Below are 25,831 nucleotides of genomic sequence, written 5' to 3' on the forward strand. Positions count from 1 at the left end.
CAGACTATCCTGTAACACCAGCACCTTGCTTAGAGTATGGCAACAGTGTTCCACATATGTGCCTGTGTGCCGGCATCTGTCTTCCATCTACATACCAAGCTTTGCACATATGTCATGCTGTTGGGGGTTGTTCTGTAGTGGGCTGTGAGTATATCACACTGCTATTGCTGCCATTAGTGCACTGCTGTTGTATCCCCCACACATACAGTGGGGCTGGGGCCATATATGTGTGGGCGTCACCTACACAACACATGTGCACCCTTATGCACTGCCAAGGCCAGTGTATGTAACAGTGGTATATGGGCCTGTATTATTGAGTCTAGGTGGGGAGCACCATAAATGACCTAGGCTTTTACAAATTGTGGGGGTATCAGGGGTGAGCTGCCACAAGGTATGTGGATGTACAGTACCATAAACTCCACCTATATTGACATTACTTACATTACTTGGGGTACTGCAAGCCTACTGACTCCTGCCATACAGACTGTTCTGTGCGTTATGCCTTGTCATGTACCGGGTACAACCCATTTGATCACAAAACATCGTTACCTCCTACAGAGTTTGTACAGAGTGTAGATAAAGGCTGCTAAACTACACACCTGCAGTACATACTGTTGATTGTGTGGTACCCTGTGGCCCAGTCTGTCTGCACTATTGTACATTCTGAAGGGCTTGGCCTGGACAGCACCAGTTGTGAACCTTTCCAGACTACTGTATTAGTGCAACTGTTTCACAGTTGCAGTACTCGGTTAATATGGTTGTCAGTATTTGAACAGCTATATATGGCATATAGAACTGTTATGGTACACAATTAAAGGATTCCCATTTCTGCAAACCTGTGTGTGGTGTCTTTCCTATGACCTTTCTATGGGTATATGTTGTAGGCAATGTATGACATTAGTATGTGTCGGCCATACAGTGTCCAGTTGTTCAGGTGTTAACTGTAGCCATAGTGGCTGTTCCATATTGTGTGCACCTCCTACATATGTATCTTACTGTACATATATCTGCATGTGTATGTGTAGTCACATGTAAACATATATATATATATATATATATATATATATATATATATATATATATATATATATATATATGTCTATATCTGTATCTGCATATATGTGTCTGTGTATCTATATCCTGGGGATGTTGCTGGCTTCAACATATTACATGTCCTATGGGAGGCAGACTGTACTTGGTAGTGTATTGCAGGGTGCATGTGTTTGGCTCTGGGGGGATGCCTATTCATACAAGACGTATATTGTGTGGGGTCTCTCAATCCCATTAACAGTGCATGTGGACATAGGTGTATGTTAATCTGAAATTGCTATCTACAGATGTATGGCCATATATACCTATATAGATATATTTATCTGCCAACAGATATATAACTATATGGGCATAGATAGTGATATATATGTATATAGAGTTAGTAAAACAACATATATATGTATATCTATACATATATGGATATGTTGTATCTGTTAAGGTTGCAATATAGTTACATACGTAGACATCTAGACGTTGGCATACATTCTCTGTACTGCTGCACGACAGGACTGGCTGGTATGTTTCTGAAACATTGAATATCTGTGTATCTGTCATGGGTTAGTGGTACATCACTTTGTGTATGGTGTGCAGGGTCCTTGGTCTGAGCCTTGCAAATTTTGTTGCTGGCCAGAGCACGGCCCATTGGATACAGAGTGATTAAGGCATGTTAAAGCAGTTGTAAGCAGGTTTGCGTGGGTTTGCATGGAGCTAAGCACTACACAGGTTCAGCAATTTAGAAGCTAGCTGAGTGTATGAAAATGTAACCAAAGGTTAGCAGTGCTTACCGTCGCACAAACCCGCTTACAACTGCTTTACAGTGCCTTACTCACTCTGTATCCAACGGGCTGTGTTCTGCCCAGCAGCAAAATAAACAGCTCCTGCAAGGCTCAAAACCAGGACCCTGTCCACCATATACAAAGTGATTTACCACTAAGCCATGGCAGAGATGCATAATCATAATGTTTTCACATACATATCATCCAGCCCAGGTATGCAACACTACAGGGAATGTATTCTGCCATGTAGATGTATTTCTGTGTGTGTGTGTGTGTGTGTGTGTGTGTGTGTGTGTATATATATTCATCTTTAAATGGAAATAACATATCTATATATGTAGATATAGGTGTAGAAATATATATATATATATATATATATATATATATATATATATATATATATATATATATAAGCCAATACATACATATATACATAGATACGCATACATCCATAGATATATATGTATACATCCACATGTCCACATATATACAGCACTAGGAATGCATATATGTCAGCATATATATGGCTCACCTTTCAAAGGGAGAAATCCTTGTGTCCGAAAGCTGGAAGGCCAGATGTATGTTCTCAATATTGCACAATCTTGCAATACATGCATCGAATGTCACTATGCATTCGCTCATTGCAGATTAGTCAATTTGGTTGCAGATGGCACTATAGTGGGGGTGGGGAATATTTGCCTATCCCCACTGTAGTGCAAACTAAGAGTTTGTATATCACAGTAGGGTGGTTGTGGGGGGTCCAGCCCCCCAGACAGGGGGGTGCAGGGGGGGCATGCCCCCCCCGCATTACAATATGTGTTCCAACTTGCTGTTTGAGAGTCAGCGAAGGTACCTTTATAACTGCTGTGTTTTGAACTGTGGTGCAGTAAGAAATGACGGGTTTGTCCTTTCGGTTTGCAGAAAGGGCCATTCGAAGAAATGATTGTCTCCCTGTCAAAGGTGAACACATATATATCAATATAGGTATATATGGACATACATCTGTAGATGGAACTGGGAACGTAACCACAACATATATGTCCACATGCACCACTGATGTGTTTGAGAGACCCAAACAACATACATCTGGCACAGATGGGTATTCCCACCCGAGCCAAACACGTCTGGCCTGCAATACAATACCAACCTTAGCAGAACCCATAAGCAGGACCCTACATGACAAGGGCAGTACATGTTAACAGTACTCCATCCCACCTGTAGGATTTCAGGCTGGCATTGCTAACATATCATGCAGTACAGTCAAGTGACGTGTCATGCTTGGGGGAACCCCCTGGGCAGGTGCAGTAAGTAGCTGGGATCCCTCATATGATCCAATAGCCTTACACCTGACAATGAATTCACCAGTGTTGGCAAGGATGACCACAAATCAACCATGTCAGCTGGGAACTACCACCCAGTTGCCTGATGACCCTGGTCTACAGGGACATGGAATATATCAACAATGAACCCATGGCCAATGTCACTGGTAATCTTGACACATGGGACCCAGCTAATGTTGGACTTGTCAAAGGGAGAGAATACAACCTGAGCCTGGTATGCCTCCTTCACCCAAACATGACAAGTGTAGATGAGGGTTATGAGGTGCACAATGCCTATGTAGATCATAGCAAGCTTTTGTACACCATCCCACATGCAGGAATGTGTGTAGTTGTTAAGGGATCTACCTCTGTTCACAGAATATGTGTCTACGAGGACTGCTTGGCAAATGCCAACATTCCACAGGTGCCATCCCATGGACATACAATCCTTCACAGGTCATAGATGTGTTAATGCCCTCCTCCACACTGTAGAGGTGTGCAGCACTACTGGGGTTGCTATAACTCACTGGGTCTGGCTGTTGTGGACACAACCACCATTATTGCAGGTACTGTTGCTTCTATCCCCCAACATAGCTGTCTGTAATACTGTACAGTTTATGTAATCAAGTTGTTAGTTATTGTTTGCACCATTTACAGCAGTTGAGTGACTCACACCCTCTTAAGGGTAGGGCTATGCCACCGGCATTGGGACACACATGTTACTTAGATGAGGATTGCAGTAGAGTGGGGAGAAAGATATACAACCTGTTGTTAGCATGTTGCACTAATTGAAGGCCTTGGCCTGGACAGCATAGTATGGTATATATGCACATTGCTTGCATCTACTGTTTTGTGTGGGCCTTGCATTCATGACTGATTACATATTTCAAACCTTGTGTGGTGTCAGTACTGGCATACCTTATTGTATAGTACATGAATAAAGGTTATCTGTGTATGCCTACCTGTGTGTCGTGTCATGTCCTTTGAATTGTGGGTGGGTATATGTTTAATGTCAGTATTCTCATTTGTGGGAATGGTTGTCACACTACATATTTCACAGGTGCCAGTCGAAGGGATTGTGGCTGAGGGATATACTGTGCGCCCAGTTCTTCCACACTACTTCTACATATGTATGGCTACTGATACCTTTTGTGTGTGTATATGTGTATGCACCTATATATATATATCTCATATGGCTATATCTATATATATGTATCTATAGATATATACATCTGTATATATCCATACATATGAAAACATGTATGTATCTATAAACAATTGATGTTATATGATTATTTGTGTGTCATACATTAATTAATATATATATATATATATATATATATATATATATATATATATATATATATATATATATATATATATATATATATATATATATATATATATATATATATATATATATATATATATCTGTCCATATGTCCATGCATGTTCGGCTCATATTTTGGCCTGTTCCTCATTCACTTGGCAATTGTCATGGATGATCTCAGCATTGAAGTCAGTAACTAGTGGCAACACCTTTGTGTTTCAGACTTCATCTCCTTCTACATATGTGTTCTAATAAATATAACTGTGTAACTAGCAACATTTTAAGTGTATCAGAGCATTAGTTGACATATATCCCTATGTGTACCCACAGTGTGGCATACTTTGTCCAGACTTCTTGCATTAACAGGTTGTGTGGTATGATAATACATTTCCTGTACTGTTGACTGATTGTGCTGCATGATATGTTTGTGAAAACTTCAGGTTATGTAGATCTGCCATGGTTTAGGGATAAATCACTTTGTGTATGGAGTGCAGGGTCCTGGGCTCGAGCCTTGGAGAGGCACTTTATTTTATTGCTGGGCAGAACAAGGGACGTTGGATACAGAGAGAATACGGCACTTTTAAGAAGTTGTAAGCGGGTTTGCGTAACGGTAAGTACTGCCAACCTCCACATATGTTTTCTTATAGTCATTTAGCTTTAGATTTTTCAACCTGTGTAGGCATAGCTTATCCCCGCGCAAACCCTTGCAAACCCGCTTACCGCTGCTTAACAGTGCTTACTGCCACTTACCCCTGTGCTAATTCCTTTAAAAGAAAAGAAAAAGGGGTTGATAGGAAAGTGGTGAAAAATGGGGCACAAAGAGGGAAAGACAGTAGGGGAAAATAGCTGGGCATGTGCAGGAAAGGTATAGGGAAGGTCCATAGCTGCCCATTTCTTCAACAGCAACAGCTGCGCATATACACTATATTTGCAGGTACATTTGGACTCTCTAAACCCTGGGAGAGGGGTGAGGACAACATATATTCATTGTGATGCCAATTACACCAGATTACATTTGTCTATTGGACACGTGCAAAATGGAAAGCTATGTATGGGGTGAGATTTTTATGTGGGAACCGATTGCCCTTTTTTTTTCAGGTGAGAGTGGGATGTTGGGGAGGAGTAGTAGGTATATTTGGGGAGGTAGGCTGGGTGGGTTAACAGACAAGACACACAAGATGCATACAGGGCCAGTATATGACACATGTGTGGGGTAAACACCTTTGACGGCGTTGGGTGTTTGGAAGTCGCAAGCCCATGAGCCCCCAACTGGAAACAGTGAGACTAAGGTCCCCACCCATGGGCAGTCACCACTGCACCTTCATGGCCCCAAAGGTGGCTGTGCTGGGGGCTGTGTAGGAGAGGCAGGCTCACCCTCTACTAGTGCCACTCGGCCCTCAAGCTGGCGTAGCCACTTTCAATACTCCAGATCAAGCTCCTTATGCACCTCGGCCCAGACCTGTTGATGGGTGACAGGTTCCCCTCTGCGCCCGCTCCATGAGGGGGGACAAGCCCCATCCCCTGCAGCGGTTCCACCCAAAGGTGTCGCTGGGCCCACAGAGGAGGAGGTCCCAGGCTAGGACCCAGATGTGCTGGTGCCCGGTGCCATGGCCAGCTGAGGTGGGACAGGTAGGTCCGCTGGGACCTGCCTTCCCATATGAGCTGTGTTGTCACAAGTTTATGACAGATATGGGTTAGTAACAGTCAACAGCATTCAGGATTAGTTATAACAGCATGCATCATATTTTCATTAACCCAACACACTAGATTTAACACAGTTGCAGAGCAAGCAGAACACATGCACATATGGAACAACAGTGGCCATTACAGGAGCATGCAGGTTTCACTGATGGTAACAGGCCACCAATATGGGTGTATTTTCACATGTCACATGCATAGAAACAAATGTGAATATTTATAAACCCTTAGGACATATGTCCCAATAAAAGTGTGTAGTGTACACATACCAGTTGAGGAGTGTCATTGGGTTATTATGCACATATGGTAGGGGTGAGAGAGAGAGTGCAATTAACAACTAATATATCCTTGCAGTTTTCATAACATTCTTAGTCACTGCACTGGTCTTTCCCTTACATGTATTATTTCACTACACAATGGCCTTTTATTGTACACTGGTATGCTTATAATGTATTATATACGTGACCTGCATCTTACATACAGGTGTGACAGGCTGCAGGTGTTAATGCAATATATGTTGAGAATTGTTGTCATACACTTTGGGTGAGGTGTTAGAATGACAGGTTTGTTTCCATATACATTCTCTGACTATGTACATGTTTGACTATCAGTTATATGTTATTGACAGCTGCCTACATTTCTTGGATCATCACTCTGGGTTTTCAGGGGAACAGGGTACCAAGCTGGTGATATGAGCCATTTATCTGAACATGCTGGACAGATTGGAACAGTTGTGGGGTATGAATATGCATACAACTTACAATTAGAACATTCTAGCAAATTCTGTACTGTTGGGTGTAATTATGCATACAACTTTCTATCTGAACATTATATCAAAATCTGTACAGTCATGGGGAATGATTATGCATACAACTTAGTAGCACTCCCAGGATTCAAACCCCAGCTGTGTGTGACAAAATATTACAGCTAACATCACAGTACACTGTGCTATCAGGGAAATGATGTAAAGCTTTCTACTGTTTTCTAAGTCACCCTAACTTTTACAATATAACTGACCTCTTGGCACATCCGACATTGTTATGCAGGACTTCATGCCCATTTTATCTGCATACCACAGTGTGGGTGACACTGCTTAAGATACAACAGTACTATTTATAGTATGGAACAGATCATCAGCATATGAGCGAAGAGTAAACAGAAGCACTCCATGGGTTATACCTTTATTCACAGACTATTACACATTTATTTCTACTGGTACAACACTTTCTAAGGCTCTTATATTTATTTGTTATGACAGTACATGCAGACTGATTACTAACCTGCCTCGTGACACAGCCTTTGCAGCCTAGCATCATGGGCTTGCTGGTTCGCAGCCCGCTCATCTGCAGCTGTCAGAGAAATGCAGTGATATTTAGCCATACCTATCCACAGTATACACAAGCTAGGCAATCATTTACTGCTTAGTAGAATGAGTACTTACTCAGTACTGGGGCATTGGGCATCTGTCGAGACTCCTGGATCCACTGTTCTAGTACATTGTCTCTCTGCCACTTCAGGTCAGCATGGTGGTGCCTGATCTGCTCACCAGTCCGGGGGATACCTGTAGCACTGGTGAGGTCACGGGCAAAACTGTCCCAAGCCTCCATTTTATACTGACAGCCCTGGTACTGGCCCTGCAGTAGTCTCTGATCATGGTGTTTTACCAGGAGCCATACCATGATTTTTGACTCCTGGATGCCCTACTGCTGCTCTCTAAATCAAGTGCCTTCACCCACACCAACTATTTTGCCTGCAGTAGGAAGCTACAACCAGTTATGTGTAGTATTCCCACCTGTGGGGTTTAAATACGGCCATTTTCCCGCACTTCCCCATGATTGGCCAGTTTTGAAAAGGCTAAGCTATGGGCAGACCTGCTTACATGAGGTTGGCACTGCTTAAAGAGATATACCACTAGGCAGATTTCATTGGTTTCCCTACACATTGCTTACACTTACTAACTTGAGCTGTGCTGCAGTTAGCATTGATTAATAGTTAATTAGCACTATATTTGCCATTTGGCAATGATTTATTCTTCATTACAGGTTATATATGTGTCTGGTATCCATGATTCATGTGTACATACACTGTATGGGGACATGGAAACTTCTACACTTTATTACAATAGCAAACACCTCAAATCTATGTTTACTGCAGTACTCCAGTTCACATATTTATGTTCTGCAGCAGGTTATCCAACATCACACTGTACATAGATTCAGTTCACATGTTTGGTTTGATTTTCCTGTTGTGAGGATTAGTTTGATGATACCTCATGCATATTTATTGTTATGATGGCTTAGTGGTTAATTACTGTGACTATAGTGTACAGCGTCCTGAGTTTGAGCCTTGCAGAGGTAGTTTATTTTGTTGCTGGGCAGAACATGGACCATTGGATCCAGAGTGATTAAGGTACTTTAAAGCAGTTGTAAGTGGGTTTGCGCGGGTTTGCTCAATGGTAAGCACTGCTAACCTCCGGTTACAGTTTCTTTCACTCATTTAGGCTTAATCTGTGTAGGCAATGCTTACCCCTGCACAAACGCACTTAGACACGCTTACTACTGCTTATTTGTGCTTAAACCTGCTTACTAGTGTCTTATTCATTATGACACTGGCACTTCACATGTGCATTTCATCCAGTACTCCAGTTCACATTTAAATGTTATTATGTAGGTTATACAGCAAAGAGATGTAACAATATGTTCATATACAGATTTCACATGGAAAATGATATGTGCTGCAGTGGGGCTCAAACCGGTAATGCCTGTTCATTAGGCGAATGCTCTAACCACTACACTATTGCTGTGTTGCATCATTTGCATATATATTCCTTGTTATCCTCTTCAGCTAAGCGATGGGCAAACCCGCACACCTATGGTTAGCTGTACTCGAGGTTTAAAAAAAAATAAATACAAGGGTTTCTTCATTTTATTTCACTGTACTGTTGCTGTTGAACTCATGGGGACTGTTGGTGGGGATATGCGGACACCTATGAGTGGTCTCTCTCATTTATTTACACTTTCTTCTGTTCTACTTTGCAGGGGCATGTTTATTCTGAGAGCTCTGCTCTCAGACACGCCCCCTGCACTCGTCCACGCTCAGTGTAGGATTTGGAGCTCAGGCAGCATGCCTTCATTAATATGCATGGCGTGCTGCTGTCCTCCTCATAAACTGCCGCTTACGTGCAGGACTAGTTTAGTCCTGCACAGCAGATTAGCAAATCCGGGGGATTATTGTAGCTTTTCCAGTGTCTCAGCAGTTACAAGGCTAATGCAAAGTAAAGCTTACATTTTCCGTCAAGTTCTCTGTTAAACAAATATCAAGACTACCAAATTATCAATAAAAAATCCAAAAGTAAAGACCATAAGTGTGTGTGTAAACCAGTAGGAAATATTGTATTACGTGCCAGTTAATAAAGTATTAAAGTTTATTGACACTTCGACCTTGTGTGTTAAAATGGGAAAACAGGGTTGTGGATGGATAGATGGATTTAAATATAAGTATAGTTAACTACCTAGATTATTTAGCACATGAACAGTATACTAATTAAATATTTAAATATATATATATATATATATATATATATATATATATATATATATAGATATTTGTCTCAAACATTGCAAATGTGCATTCATACAAAATAGTAATGTCACAACATGAAGTATTTCAAGCTGAACTTCAATTTCAAGTTATGTTTTCAGACCATTGTATTGCAAAAAAAGTACTACATTTCATTTTATGCTTTTATTTGTATTTAGGTGCTACTGGCAATATATATAAGATGTGTATAGTATGTGTAAAACAAGTTTATAAATGGGTATCACCAAATTAGTATGGATATTGTTATATAAAATTGGTAATACCAGTTATAAGGCATAATCAGAATTGTACAGTCAAATTACTTTTAAAACTTAAAAACTCAAAAAAAAAAATTAAATCCAAAATATTTTTCACAATAATTGATGGGTCATGGATGCTTAACACCTAGTGGTTAAAATCAGAATTGCAAGTTTATTTACTAGATTTAAAAAAACATTATTTTACAGTTGCTCTATTAGTTGGAGCGAGCAATTGTTATAATATATTTTAAAGACTATATGAATACTTTTATTTTTACAGTGTCACTTTATCAGTGACAATCATCTACAGCTAATGTTCATATATACAAAAGTGCGGTGTGGCCAGTACTTCTGTATGGTATAGAAGCCTGGGCAGTGAAGGCAGACCAATTGAGGAAATAGATGTGATGGAGATAAAGCGCCTGATAAGGGTGGTAGGATGATGAAATGATGACATCAGTGCAGAAGTTAAAATAACTCCAATTGCAGTCAAGGAAAAAGAGAAAAAATATATGATGGTTCAGGTACATGTGCAGGAAAGAAGAAGATGATTTAGTAAAGAAGATATGGGAGAGACAGGTATAATGCAAGAGAAAAAGAGGTTGTGCAGCTAAGAGACAGATGAAGATCTGTGATAGTCAGGCATGACTGTTTTAAATGTAGGAAAATGGAACTAAATCAAGAAAGCTGGTGAAAGCTAACCCATGTAGAAAAAAGCAGGTAAAAAGGTATGATGATGATGATGGTGAAGACTGTATTTTGTTAATAACATTATGTAGAAAAAAGAAATATGGCAGTTGACAAACAATCCATAGATCGTAAGAAGGTCATAAGGAAATCAAGTATTACTACATTTAATACTGGCATTCATGTCTGAGAAGAAAAAAAGAATGAAGCCAAACCACTGTCAATCTGTTGAAGAGAGAGAACACTACAGAGCAACACTGCAGGAATCATGGGACAAGGAAGTTGTAAATACTGCAACTATAGTCATAGCATGTTGCCTTGCATATGAACTCCATCGACGTTTACCATGAGGCATCAACAACTTTGGATGGACCATTGGAACCAGAGATGACTGCACCATCAAATGGACTCAGTGCTGAAAAAACTTTATTATGGTGCTAGAGACTGCACTAAACACTTAAATAATAAACAATATGCAGGCATTACTACCAATCAGAGTAGCAGATTGTCACAGAGATAAGCACTACTGCCTTATAGGATTTGGCTATCTGGTTTGTTTCCTGACTGTGGTGCCTTCTGTTCAGAGTTTGCATCTCTTCCATGTATGGGAGTTCAGGCTAGTTTCATGCTACCTCCTAAATATGTGTAGATAGGTGAACTGTGACTCTAAATTACCCATGTGTTTTGTGTGTGTGTGTGTGTGTGTGTGTGTGTGTGTGTGTGTGTGTGTGTGTGTGTGTGTGTGTGTGTGTGTGTGTGTGTGTGTGTGTGTGTGTTTTCCCATTTGGCATCCCACAGTGGACTGTCATTCCATTACTGGTTCTCAGTCTTATAGTAGTTGACTGCAGAGACAAGTTTCATCTCTTTTGCAGTCCTGAATAAAATAAAGAGGGCAGCAGAGAACAAAGAAATAATGTTAGTTTATGCAACTATATGAATATAGATTATATGAATAAATATTACCACAATATGAAAAATAATTCTGCAAAGATGGTAAACTTGCTACTGAACTTTTATTCTTTCTATTAACCTGATTGACTATATTTTTCTTTTAGATGATTCCTTGCATGGGTAGACATATTCTCTTCCTTAAATCCTTTTAAGCAGAATTTTTAGTATATATAAAATAAAAACATTTATGTTGTAGTATTTGGTGTTCTAAAGCTAATCTTGATACTTTTACTGTAAAGTTAATGCAACTGGTTAACTAAATTATTTGCTTCAAGGAGTGAATCTTAAACAGGTAATGTTAACTCTGTTAGGACTCTATTCTTATTATTAAATGTAGATGGCACATCAGCAGATGCATCCTACTTCATGTCTTGGTTCTGGCTGAAAAATGCCATTCCTGATCAGAGTACGAAACTGGTTATCAAAAATAAATTATTTGATAAGTAAATAAATGCACAAACAAACAAACAAGCAAGCAGATAAGGAAAGAACTGCATAAATAAATAATTTGGCAGCACTGACATCAAGCTCTAGAGTGTACTTCAAAGTATAGTAAATATCAGTGATGTAGACCCAAACAGAGTTTAGAAGAAGGAGTGAAAAAATCTGCAATGTCAGGCATAATAGGTTCATACGTTCATAGCAGAATACTAGGCTAATGGCTCAATATCTCTGAGACACGTACCTGTCTCTCTAGCATGATTTGTTCATGTCACAGACCAGGTTTAGATCCTTAGATTGGATGTCCCTAGTGCAGTTTGTCTTGCAAATGTGTACCATTTCCATCAGCGCTGGATTTGAGAATGCCTTGTAGGTTAGGCATAGATCACCTCTTAATAGTCAGTAGAAGACAGAGTAAAGGGATAGGGCTATTAGTTGATTCATATAGAACATGCTGTTTACACCCTATAATGTTTTTGTAAGGAACCTCTGGGGCCACTCCAGCTGTTGCAAGTGTCTGGTCAAGTAAATGCCAAAAGTTGTATTGTACTCGATTATATGCCTGATAAGGGCCAAGTACAGTGGGACTATAACTTCCTTGAATCTGGATGCCATGTCTTTAGTTATAAGCTGTGCCACATAGAACGACTTCTTTACCACTGTGGCCACATGGCAGTCAAAGTCCAGGCTACTGTCTATCTATGTGCTTAGATCTCTCACCTCTGAGTCCACTCTTGGGGGGTGCTATTTTAATTTGTGGGGGTATTTGACTTCCCAAAGTATATGATTATGCATTGTTTTTTAATTTAGTTTTAGAACATGGCTCTGGCACCAATCATTTGTCTAAGTCAGATGCTTCTGAAGGATATCTACATATTTGGGGGATTCAATGATTGTCCCCAGCTTGCAGTCATCAGCAAACTTAGTCAACCAAAAGCCTTCTACATCAGCTTTGACTTCATAAGTGTATATTCTGAAGAGGAGAGGTCCCATCACTCAGCCATGTGGTACACCATTAGTAACTGGCCTCTTGCTGGATCAGGATTCTCCCACTGTAGCAACGTGACACATTTATCTGTCCATATGGTGATGTAGGGATTTAAACCTAGTTTGGTGAGTTTATCTATAATACCTGAGTGGGGAATTCTGTCAAATACCTAAGCCAGGTTAAGGTAGCCAGTATGCACTGTTTTATCCTCATTCATGGCCTTAATGACCTTCTCAAAGAAGTTCACCAAATTGAGCAGACATAACCTGTCCTTGACAAAGCCACACTGGTATGGGTCCAGTATTTAAAGGTTTCCTGTGTCATTATTTATCAGGTTCATGATTGTTCTTTCCATGGCCTTGGATACAAGACTAGTAAAACGTATGGGTCTGTAATTTTCTAGGTCTGTTGATGGTCGCCATTCATGCTGAGAGATGATTGTTATTGTTCTCTACTCCACAGGGACAAAGCCAGTCTGAAGGTTGTGGTTAAACAAAGATCCTATTGGGCCTGATAGGTCCTGATGTTAAGTTGTCTATCTCGCCTTCATTCTTGCTGGATGGGTTCGGAGCCGACCTCGGCTCCGACTCGGCCACTCTAAAAGCTCGAGAGTTGGTTCCACCGGCTCGAGGCTCCCCTTATATCCCACAATGCTAGGCGTGAGTTACCTCAGATCTCGTTTGCCGCTACAGCGATCGAGGTGTGTTTTCTACCGGCTCCAGGTTAGTGAAAGTTTAGACTAGTTTAAATTCTTTAAACTTAGGCTAGTTAGTGTAAAATTCTTTCCCACTTAGTGTAGTGGACTTGTTTATCCCTCACTATCTTTCCAGCCCCCTCCTTTTATAAAGAACACTTAGTTCTTCCCTAAGGCCTTCGGGCCCTTCCTTCCCTTTCCTTAGAAGTGTGTATGTGTTTTACTTAGGGAATTTTATTACTTACCTTTAGTTTTAAATAATTCCCTTTTAATCCTATCAGTGTAATCTGTGTGTGTGTGTTTTTGTGTGTGATTACACTTCAGGTATCTTGAGTATGTCTAAGGATACAAAGGTCTCAGGCTTCAAGAAGTGTGACTCGTGCTGTCAGAAAATGTCTCTGACAGACAGTCACACTTCTTGTGTGTACTGCCTGGGACCTTTACACCTGCAGGACTCTTGTGCTGTATGCCATGGCTTCAGCCCTAGAGTCCTGCAGGAGAGAAAAAATAAACTCATTTTGAGGGGTTTAATTAAGCCTGAAGGTTCCCTTCCTGTGTCTTCTGGGAAACCTCCTAAGGCTTCTAGGACCTTGGCTCCAGCTTCAGAGTCGAGGCCTAAGGCTTTGAAGCCTACTGCTTCATCGGCTCTGGCTGGAGCCGATGAGTCTGTCACTGCTGTTTCAGTGGTTTCCTCGGCTCCGGCCGGAGCCGAGGCATTAGAGAGTCATGGGTCGGCTCCAATCATACCATCGGAGCCGACATCTAGAAAGAGATCGAGGTCACCGTCCCTTGGCTCCGTTCATTCGGCTCCAGCATCTCCCCTGCTGTCTGAACAGAGCCATAGATCTCACTCCTCCAGGTCATCGAGGCTATCAGATCACGACCTCCAGAGGGTAGTGAGTAGACTTTTGAAGTCTGAGGCACTGGCCCAAATGCTCCAGAGTCCGACTCATCAGTCGATGCCTCAGCTTGTTCCAATTAATATTCCTCCTCCGACTCCTTTGAGCTTGGAGCCGGGGCGTCTCGGAACCGAGACTGTGGTAGCGTCGGAGCTGATACATTTGTCTTCGGCTCCGTCGTCGGCTCCGATTTCTTCCTTTGAAGAATCTCGGCGCTGGGCTTCCCTCGTCGGCTCCGAGGGGGTGAGTGGCATCGGACCCTTGTCCGACCCCCCTCTCCCTCTCGGTGCTTCGGCGCTGGTGAGTTCGGCTCCGACATCGGCCTCGGAGCCATCTTTGTCGGTGCCGAGGGAGGTTCTCAGCTTCTCGGAGCGGGGACCTCTGGCTCTGTCTGACAGGGGTGCATTCAAGGTCATGCGGAGTGCGTTGGAACCTTGTTCGACTCCACAGTCAGCTCCGTCCGCCCCTCCCACTTCGGTGCCTTTGGTTATGTCGACTCACTCCCTCATCCCGGACCGCAGAGAGCAAGCTCCTCAAGAATCCCCTGTGGGGATCTCATCCTCTTCCGAGGCCTCTCCTGAATTGGCAGGGGAGCCCCCTAGGAAGAGAAAGTGTAAGAGGAAGCACTTAGACTCACCTGAGTCTGTCACCTCTGACACAGATTTAGAGGATTCCTAGGGTTCCCCACGTTCCCTTTCTGAAGATGTCTCTTTCGCAGACATTCTAGAGATCCTGAAACAGAGGGGAAATTGGCCAGCCCTTAACCCTTCGGAGGATGAATCTGTGTATCTTGAGGCGTTTGGCTCTCGTCCTTCCACCTCCTGGGTGTCTCCCCCCTTTGATCCCCTCATGCAGGTGGTTGCAAAGAAGGCCTGGATGGCTCCTGATTCAGTGGACCCTACCCCCAGGAGACCCTCCAAATTTATAACAGCACCAACTGATAAGCAATTCCTCACAAAAGGTGTTTCTGTGGATGCTATGGTGGTAGCTGCTGCCACCAAGAAGGAACTAGCTGATCCTTTGGTGCCTGTCCATCCACCTAACAAGGAATCCAGGTCTATGGACAGGTACGGGAAGCGGATGTTCTTGTCAGCGACCTTTGCAATGCGTTCGCTGAACTACCTATGCCATTTTACTCGTCTCCAAAGGGACTTGATCAAGGAAGCGAGTGATATGTTGAAGGATCCTACAGCTGCGGGTTTTCAGGACAAGATGAACACTCAGCTGGCTACCCTGAACTCCATAGCTAACTCCTCCATACGCCTCCTTTCTTATGCAGCTGATGGAGCGAGCAGGGCCGCAGGGACAGGTGTGGCCTTACGCAGGCACGCCTGGATGCGGTTATGCAACTTTGCGGACCCCTTTAAAACGTCTTTCACTAATTCCCCGTTTGATGGATCATCTCTTTTTGGTCCTCAAGTGAAAGAAACCTTGACTAGGTGCGAGACAGATGGCAAGACTCTTTCTGCCGTCGGAGTCCGTTTTTCTACTCCTTCTAGGCCTTACCCCAAAGGCCAGAAAAGTGGAAAAATGTGGTTCCGTAAACAATCTCAAGGGACTTCGCCTGATGCACAAAGTCGGTTCCCCGCCAGAGGCAGAGGGGGGAACAACAATGGTAGACGTCGCCCTAGAGGCAGGGGGGGTCCGCAGAACCAGGGCAATCGTGAAGTCTTCTCTGATAAGCCCTTTCAGCATCCCTGAGGTGTTGCCCGACTGCCTACCTTCGGAGGCAGTCGGGGGAAGATTGTCACTGTACCCAAAAGCCTGGCTATCCCTGACTCAAGACAAATGGGTACAGTCCATCATTTCCGTGGGTATTCCATTCCCTTCTTTCGCATTCCAAACCAATCAAAAAAATCCCTTCCAGATGTTCCACCCGCTCAAAGGGATCTTGCAGCTTTGGAAATTTCAAAGCTGCTTGCAAAAAGAGCAATTCAGCCAGTTCCAGCAGACCAGCAAGGATCCGGAATCTACTCCAGGTTCTTTTTAGTTCCAAAGAAAACAGGGGACTGGAGACCAATTTTGGATCTCAGTATCTTGAACAAGTCAGTCAAGAAAACAAGATTTCGGATGGTCACGCTACAGTCCATCCTTCCCCTTCTGGGAAAGGGAAGCTGGATGTGTTCTATAGATCTTCAGGATGCGTACTATCACATAAAAATGAAAAGACGCTCCAGAAGATTCCTCCGCTTCAGGCTGGGAACCAGTCATTTTCAATTCAGGGCCCTGCCCTTTGGTCTCACCACTGCCCCCCGGGTGTTTACCAAATGCATGGCAGTGGTAGCTTCTCACCTGAGACGACAAGGATTCCAGGTGTTTCCATATTTGGACGACTGGCTCCTTACAGCTCCCACCAAGCATCTTCTTCTAATGGCCAGGGACTACACTTTTCGCACTTGTCGAAATTTAGGCATTTCAATAAATTTTGAAAAGTCTGTTTTGTCGCCTTGTCGTACTATTACCTTCATAGGCGCAAATCTAGACACAGTCAATATGTCTGCGAGACTAACAGATCAGAGAATAACAGACATACACAAAATAGTCTCGCTCCTCTTCAGCAGCAACAGAATCAAAGCCAGGCTAGTTCTGAAAGTGTTGGGGATTATCGCGGCTGCCATACCTCTGCTTCCATTAGCCAGATTCCACATGAGAATCCTTCAATGGATGCTCTTCACACAATGGTCATACCAGCAACTTCCGATGTTCCACACCATTATGATTACTCAAACATGCAGGAATCATCTTCTGTGGTGGATGTCTTCCCCTCAGCTCTTCTTGGGAAGACCCTTTGTTCCTCCCCCTCCGGTTGCTACTCTGACAACGGATGCCTCCCTGATCGGGTGGGGGGGGCATTATCAGGGCAGAACTGTCCAGGGCACATGGCAACCAGACGAATGCCACTTGCACATAAATGTTCTAGAGATGAGAGCAGTGCTTTTAGTGTTGCAAGCCCTTCAAGACTCTCTTCCCTTGGGAACGATAGCAATCCAGACGGACAATATGTCTGTAGTGTGGTATATCAACAAACAAGGCGGAACCAGGTCCTACCCCCTGTGTCGAGAAGCACTCAGACTGTGGCAATGGGCGATTTCTTCTCAGCGGTTTCTGATAGCAACGCACATCCCTGGGAAGTCCAATCAAATTGCGGACAAGTTGAGCAGAGCTATCCTCATGCCTCACGAGTGGTCTCTGAAAGACTCTGTAGTGAGAGAAATTTTTCTCAAGTGGGGTCAGCCTTGCTGCGATCTTTTTGCTACTCCCCAAAACAGCAAGTGCAGAGATTATTTCACCCTATTCCCGCTACCAGGCCAACCCAGCAGAGACGCTTTAGTCCAAATTTGGCCCCGGGGACTTCTGTATGCATTTCCTCCCTTCCCACTAATCTCTCAAGTGATACAGAAAGCTATCGCTCAGAAGGCCTCCTTGATCCTCATTGCCCCTTACTGGCCTCGACAGGTTTGGTTCCCCTTTCTACATCAGTTTCTGTTGGAGCGACCTTGGCATCTGGACCTTGTTCCAGATCTTTTGATCCATCAGTCGGGTCAGTTTCATCGCTCCCTTCCCTCTCTGAACCTCACTGCTTGGTTCCTCCAATTCCAACTTTAGCCAGGCTTCCTCAAATATCTCACTCTGTTCGAGATATTTTGATAGCTTCCCATAAATCTTCCACTCGAAAGATTTATTTGAGTAAGTGGAAACGTTTCGCCTATTGGGCTCAAGGAAGGGACATAGATCCTTTCACTGCTTCCATCCAAATGGTCCTTGATTTCCTAGCTGAACTCTTCCATGCAGGTTCATCTCCTTCTACTCTTAAAGTTCAATTGGCAGCTATTTCTAACTTTCATGTGGGCATTTCAGATTCTGCCATCATGTCCCACAAGCTTTGCAAAGCCTTTTTGAAGGGAGTTTTTCTACTCAGACCTCCGGTAAGAAATCCTCCTCCTCCTTGGGACCTAAATTTAGTTCTCAGTTCTTTAATTCTCTCTCCTTTCGAACCTGCAGCTTCCTGTTCTTTAAAATTACTATCATGGAAGACTCTTTTTCTAGTAGCTATTACTTCGGCTAGAAGAGTTTCAGAACTTCATGCACTCAGCTGCCGACCTCCTTATCTGTTGTTCCATAAGGACAGAGTATCCTTACGAACCAATCCGTCCTTTTTACCAAAAATAGCCTCCTCGGCTAACCTAAATCAAAGCATTGACCTCCCGGTGTTTTTTCCAGAATATTCTAACAGATCTGAACAAAGATTGCATTGGCTAGATGTTCATCGTCAGTTGAGGTACTATTTGGATAGAACAAAACAATTCAGAAAATCTGACCAGCTGTTCGTCTCTTATGCAGAAGGCAGAAAGGGACTTTCAGTTTCAAAGGTATCATTATCCAGATGGCTAACATCTCTGATCTCCCTTGTTTATGAAATTAGACACCAAAAGCTGCCTAGCAAACCTAAAGCCCATTCTACCAGAGCTTTGGCTACTTCTATAGCTTTCCAAGATAGACTGCCTATTGACACCATTTGTGCAGCGGCTACTTGGGCTACTCCTCACACTTTCATTTCTCATTATAAGCTGGATTTAGCCTCTAGACATAGAGCTAACTTTGGTTCCACTGTTCTCAAGAGTCTGTTCCGTTAGGCCACCCGGGACAAGGTGCTAGGGACGCGGTCCCATCCAGCAAGAATGAAGGCGAGATAGACAACTTAACATATAGAAGTTATGTTCTTACCATAACGTTCCATGTTAGTTGTCTTCTCGCCTTCTTCTTGCGTCCCACCCTCCTTCCCCCTGGCCTGGACAGACCTAGAGGAGTTTTGATTGTGACCTCTCTTTCTACCACCTCTGTATTTTAGGTATATGCTCTGCTGTGCATATTTCCTGGATCAGGATGTAGGTCACCCTTCTCTTCTTCCTTTGTTTATAGAGGTGGACTTTGTTACTAGTTATTCTATTACTATTATAGGCTGGGCCTAGCTTACAAACGAGATCTGAGGTAACTCACGCCTAGCATTGTGGGATAAGGGGAGCCTCGAGCCGGTGGAACCAACTCTCGAGCATTTAGAGTGGCCGAGTCGGAGCCGAGGTTGGCTCCGAACCCATCCAGCAAGAAGAAGGCGAGAAGAAGACAACTAACATGGAACGTTATAGTAAGAACATAACTTCTATTTTCAAGCTATTTAACAGGCATCCTAGGATATTCATGGGCCTCATCAAAGCTGTGTTTTTAGCTTTAGAGAGCACAGAGATGACCTGTTCTTTTTTGATGATTTGTAAAGGAATGGTGGAAGGTATTTTTTGCGGAGGTAATCAAAGGTGATGGGGAGATGAAATGTGAGATAAATGTATCGGCCAGCAGATGGTTGCTTATTGGTGATGCTGTCTACAGCTAACTCTGCACATTGTTTGGTGTTGCTCTTAAGATTGTGGACATAACTGAAAAATGCCTTATGGTTATCCTTAGCTTGGGAGGCTATTTTTGCCTCTAAATTCATTTTTGAACAATTGACTACTCCCCTCTTTTACTTTAGACTAATGAAGGAGTTTTTGCTCTGTTGTGCAGATTATTTCCTTCTTTTTGCAGGACATACTGATTGTTGCTGTACAACCTATTTATACCAGGAGTCCAACAGGTTGGGTTGTTTTTGTGTTTTGTCCTAGGCTTATTTCAGTCTGGTACTGCCATTTCTATGCAGTTGTTTATGTTGTCATACAGGGCTTTTGTGTAAGTATCTGCATAGCCTTCTATGTTTTCTTGGTTAGGGGGAGCTTGGAAGCTAGCTATGCTGTTGCTTAATAGCAGGGAGTTTGCCTTAGAAAAGTTCTTAAAGGTTTTGAGGTTAGGTAGGTGGGCTTCTAATTTTATATTTATTTCAAGGCAAGCTGCTTTATGATCTGATCTAACCAGTGATGATATTGCACTTGGGGGGGGTGCAATGCTCTCCCATATTTCTGAGTACCAGGTCTAGGATATTTGCACCCCTAGTGGGAGTGCAGACTAGCTGCTTAAGGGCATTTGGAATGACACAGTTTAGAAATCTTTGAGCCTGCATGTTAGTGGTCATGTATGCTTCCCAGTTAGTGGAGGGGTAGTTGAAATCTCCCATGAGTATTGTATTGGGCAAAATGGCAAGTGATTCTAGTAAATTCAGGTATGTGGTATGGTTTTCCTGGTTCATGGTGAGAGACCTATAGCTAGTGAGGATATGGTAAAGGATTTTTCCTATGGTTAGTTGGACATGGGGAAGCTCAAGCATGTCATATTGTTTGACCAGTTTTGAGGTGTGTTTTCCTTTATGTAAATGTATATTCCTCCACCTTTTGTCCTTTTATGCCCAGTGGGTGATCGGAATGTTTGAAAGCCTCTATAGCCTTGTACTGTTGAGGTGCTTTCCATGGCTTTGAACCACGTCTCTGTAACTGTACAGATGTCAGCATTCTCTAAGGTGAGGAGTGCTTCCAGGGAGTGTGGTTTCTTAATGAGACTCCTAGCATTCAGAAGTAATACTTTTATTTTATCCGGAGTAGATTTTATTATGTTGGAAGGTTTGTCTGTTTGGCAATGCCTAACAAAGTCACTATAGGGGTGGCTAATGTTTTGGCCAATATCTGAAATCCTACTGGTGACAGGGGAAGACCATCCTTGACAAAGCACAGTAGCCCATCAATCATGTACTTCCAGGCTAACAAATATTGAACCCCTTTGGAAAGACACCAGTAGCTAAGCCAATTATTAAAGTCAATCATTTTATGCTGGTATTGTGACATCATCTTAGGAGACAGTGGAATGCTGCTCAATGCTAGGCTCATACCCACCTGTGACAGATATTCTGAGAGCTCAATCATGTCTCCCTTATGCCCACATGGATTTTGACTGAGTCATACTGGTACTTGGGGTTTAATGACTTGAATCCTTGCATGATTGGGTGAATCCCAGCCTCTGACAGGCAACTGTAACCTTCTCCCTACCCAACCTGGTGAGAGGGATGTCAGTTTGTCTCACAAAAGAGTTTCCTATGACCAAAATATTGGGCTGTGTGGTGTTATGCTGTACGGACTTGGTAGATGTGACACTATGAGATGTAGTGTTATGTGTCATGTTGGGAGTTGCCTTGTTTGTGTGCTTGCAGAGGACTGCATCTGGGAGGACTTTGAGGTTTGGGGTAAGTCACATGTGAGTGCCTCCATCTATGTAGGTCTATGTGTTTGGGCCATAATAAGTGCAATGAATGTTACTTACTGACAACCTGTTTGGAATTTTTTGGTTTGTATGCAAGAGTCTTGCCTCCAGTGACATTGTCTAACTACATCTGTCATACACTGTATTTGTTTGCTTCAGAATTAAGTGGATGTCAGTGAATGTAAGGCAAATGTTCAGGATGCCCATATCCACCAAGCTAGATGGAGAGATAGCAGAAAAGTGCCTATCCATGGTTGCAGACCCTGAATATGAGCTCTACACGGGAATAGAATGGGTGGTGTTTGCAACAGGATGAGGAATGGGTGCTTATATACTGTAATTAACAGCTAAGCTATGCTGTGATGTTATCCAGTTTGCAAACCAATTGCACTTTGATCAGTGATAGTTCTGAGTCCTGTAATAATGTAATATAAAGGTAACTAAATGCAGCAACGCTGCTCAGCACACAGACAAGTTGCTCCTTGAGTAGAGCAGGACTGTGGATAATTTCAGGGATAGTGTTTATAGGAAAAATACAACTTACAGTGATTGTGATATGCAGGGCACCACTAACCGCCACTGTGGAAAGAGCAGCATTGAGCAAGCACAAAGCTTATATACAAGCAGAAAAAAACAAGTTTTAATAGGTATGCCCACAGACCAATCAGGTAAGCGCACAATAAGCTTTTCACTGGCAAATCTACTCAGATAGTTGAAATCAGCCCTCTTCTGCCACAAGACTGCAGACTTAGACCCCTGACTGGTTTAGAGCCCAAGTGTTAAGGAACCACAAAAATAGATGCCTAAAAGCCCTCTAAACAGCAGACACAATGTATTTAAAGTACTACAATTGCAAAACAGCAGCCATTACGGCAGTGGAAAAATGCAACTTAAAACTCTAAGCAAGTACAGAAAAAACAATAGAGCAGAAATCTTTAGAATGCAATGAAAACAGGCAATGCAAGTGCAAAATAATATTTAATTGTTTTTTATTGCCAATAATGGCTTCAGATGCAAGCAAAATTTCTCAAACCCTCTGGTGTTGTCATCATGTGATGAGTAGGTAGCTTTGACTAACTGAGCCAAGGCTCACTCAAATGCAAGGCTTATATACAAGCAGAAAAAAACAAGTTTTAAACTAAGTATGCCCACAGGCCAGTCAGTCAAACACACAATAAACTTTCCATCAGCAATTACCAGTTCATATAGGTGAAATCAGCCTTCTCTGCCACAAGAGTGCAGACTTTGACCTTCTTAATGTAAAATGACTAGTTTGGAGCCCAAGTGTTAGGGGACCACAAAAAAAGAGGTCTAAAGCACCGAAAATAACAAATACAATGTATTTAGAGATTTAGAGTACTACAGTTGCAGAACAGCAGCTGTTATAGTAGTGGAAAATATAACCAAGTGCAATAAAAACAATAAATATCATAGAAATATTTGAGAAAGCAATGGAAACAAGCAATACAAATGCAAAATAATACTTAATTTTGTTTTTCTTGCCAAGGATGGCATCAGATGCAAGCAAAATCTCTGAAGCTCACTGGTGTCATCATCACCAAGTGATAAGCAGCTCTGAATAACTGACGCAAATTAAGTTTATAGAGTTGATCATTATATCAACACACCATAAAGGAAATCATTAACTGCATAAACATGTATCGTGCATATAGGAGGAATGTACAGATACAGATGCATTCTGGTACTGGCACAGTTTTCTGTACAAACACTGCTGCTGTGATGTGCTACCTTCATCTTCCTCTCTGTTGTCTCTCTTTGTTGGTAGGTAAGTTCCTTTCATCTTGCACCTTTCTCCATAACAGTACTAAATTGTTGGCCACCATGACATTAGCCATGGCCTAGGTTGTAGGAAGTAAAATAGAGGGATTCCATTACTTGTGTTTTTACAGCTTTGAATAGCCTTAGACTTCTTAAACATCTTAGAACTATGTAAATATATTCTCTTTTAGGCCAGTGCTTTAATCATTAGGCCTGAAATTGCAAACATTCGAATTCTAAAACCATTCTTCTCATGTATGCTCATGAAGTTTGAGCTAATGTTGCTTAAAGTGGCTTCACTATCAGCTATTTAAAGACATCTGCATCAGTCCTGTACCATTCATATTAAAGGATACACAACAAAGATCATGGTAACTTCCTCTTTAACAGAAGAAAATATGGCATCAGACTAAAGTGGGTAATGCTTCTAGCTGATGCAAAACATCAAGGATTGTGGCATGTATTTCTGGTGATGATTGTAATAATGTTACTGTCAATGTTGCTAATAAATATGTGATAATATCTGCAATGGTGTACATCAATGTACTTACATGCTGTCCTGTAAATAATGTCATAATATGTAGGATGACAGTGAGGACAAGGGAGGCAGAATCCCAACTCTTGTTTATAGTATTTTGCCCTGTCAGTCAGGCTTAACTCAGGTATCTTCCATATTTTGGTCACTGCATGTGATGAAATGTGGGACTGTTAAAAAATCCAGTCAGAAAAAACACACCCTGGATTGTTTAAAAAATCCCAGATCTACTACTGAAAGACAAGTACTGCTTTCTTTGATCCAATTATACATACTAATTTCTGTTCTAACAAAGACCAAGGGTTTTGTTTTATTTTTCTGAAACATTGGATTTAGTGAAAAAAAATGCCTGCATTGCTTTATATATATATATATATATATATATATATATATATATATATATATATATATATATATATGCTATCAGATGGTGTATCCTTGGATCAAGTACAGAAGGTATTGACCTCAGTTTAAGTGAGTTTTTAATCAACAGATTTTGATAAATTGAATTGTGTTGTACGAAGGCCACCATAATGAGGATTTAATGGATATGTATTACAAGGCATGCTAAGCCTTGAATGCACGGTTACTTATATTCTCATTACCCTATGTAAATTTCAGTTACTGTGAGTTGCATTCAGCACTGTTACACACATTAGGGCCTCCCCTCCCTTTGCTATCATCTTCCTAAAAACTGGTTTCCTCATTTTCATATTAATTACACCACTTAACAGAGATAATGCTCCTGACGAAATGAGCAAGAACATGAGTCACTAGAACCGTTACAGCTATTTTTTTTTTTACATAAATTTCATTAGACCTACACAAAGAACTGTCTTAATTTGACTTTCTATAATTGCTTATCATTAAGCACTGCAGCCCCGTGAAGTCCATTTATTTATTTAAGTCTCATCTCTGGTTGATGGAAAATTAGTTACTTGCATATCTGAGAAATGCTGATTGTTCTTTTACCAGCCTGCTCAGTTGAAGGATACCCCAAAGGGCTATATGTAGGGAAGTGCTAATGCATTTTGAATGCTAAATGTGGGAAAGAAGCAGCTATATTTAATTACAAGGCATGGTAACTGTATACTCAAAGTGCAGCAAACTTACTTTTTTGACACTCTCCAGCACTATTACCTTATCTTCACAAATAGTTATGTAAACAGCATATAATAATTACTTTCCTTCTTAAAACTTCTTAATTTATAAAGTGGATTCTGAAATTCACAGTAATATTTCACACAAATGTATGACAGTTTATTTATTCTTTGCTCCATTATCGCATATTACCGAATTTAAAAATGCATTTGAAATGCAGTCAGCAGAAAGCTTCATGGCATTATTGAGTCTGTCTGATTTGCTCTGTTACTTGCTAATATATTTATGAGTTAGACTTGCCATTCTGCCATAACTCGACTGCCTTTTCCACCCCTCAACCGCATTTGAAGTTCCTTAACAAGGCCATATTGTCTAAACTGTCTTTTATGAATTAATCAACATTCAGAGGTTTTATGTTTCCTGGAAGTTCTTCATAATGTGTCAGCATTCATTTACTGGGGAAACAACTGCACTCTCACATTTTTCTGTTAATAATTCTCACAAATTCTACTTCTCATTAAGCAGGAATGGTTTTGTGTAGCCGCACTGCAGAATGCACGTGTGCATGCAT

This window comes from Protopterus annectens, chromosome 2.part1 (assembly GCF_019279795.1).
Source record: "Protopterus annectens isolate FY-2018-M chromosome 2.part1, PAN1.0, whole genome shotgun sequence".
Taxonomy (NCBI): Eukaryota; Metazoa; Chordata; order Ceratodontiformes; family Protopteridae; genus Protopterus; species Protopterus annectens.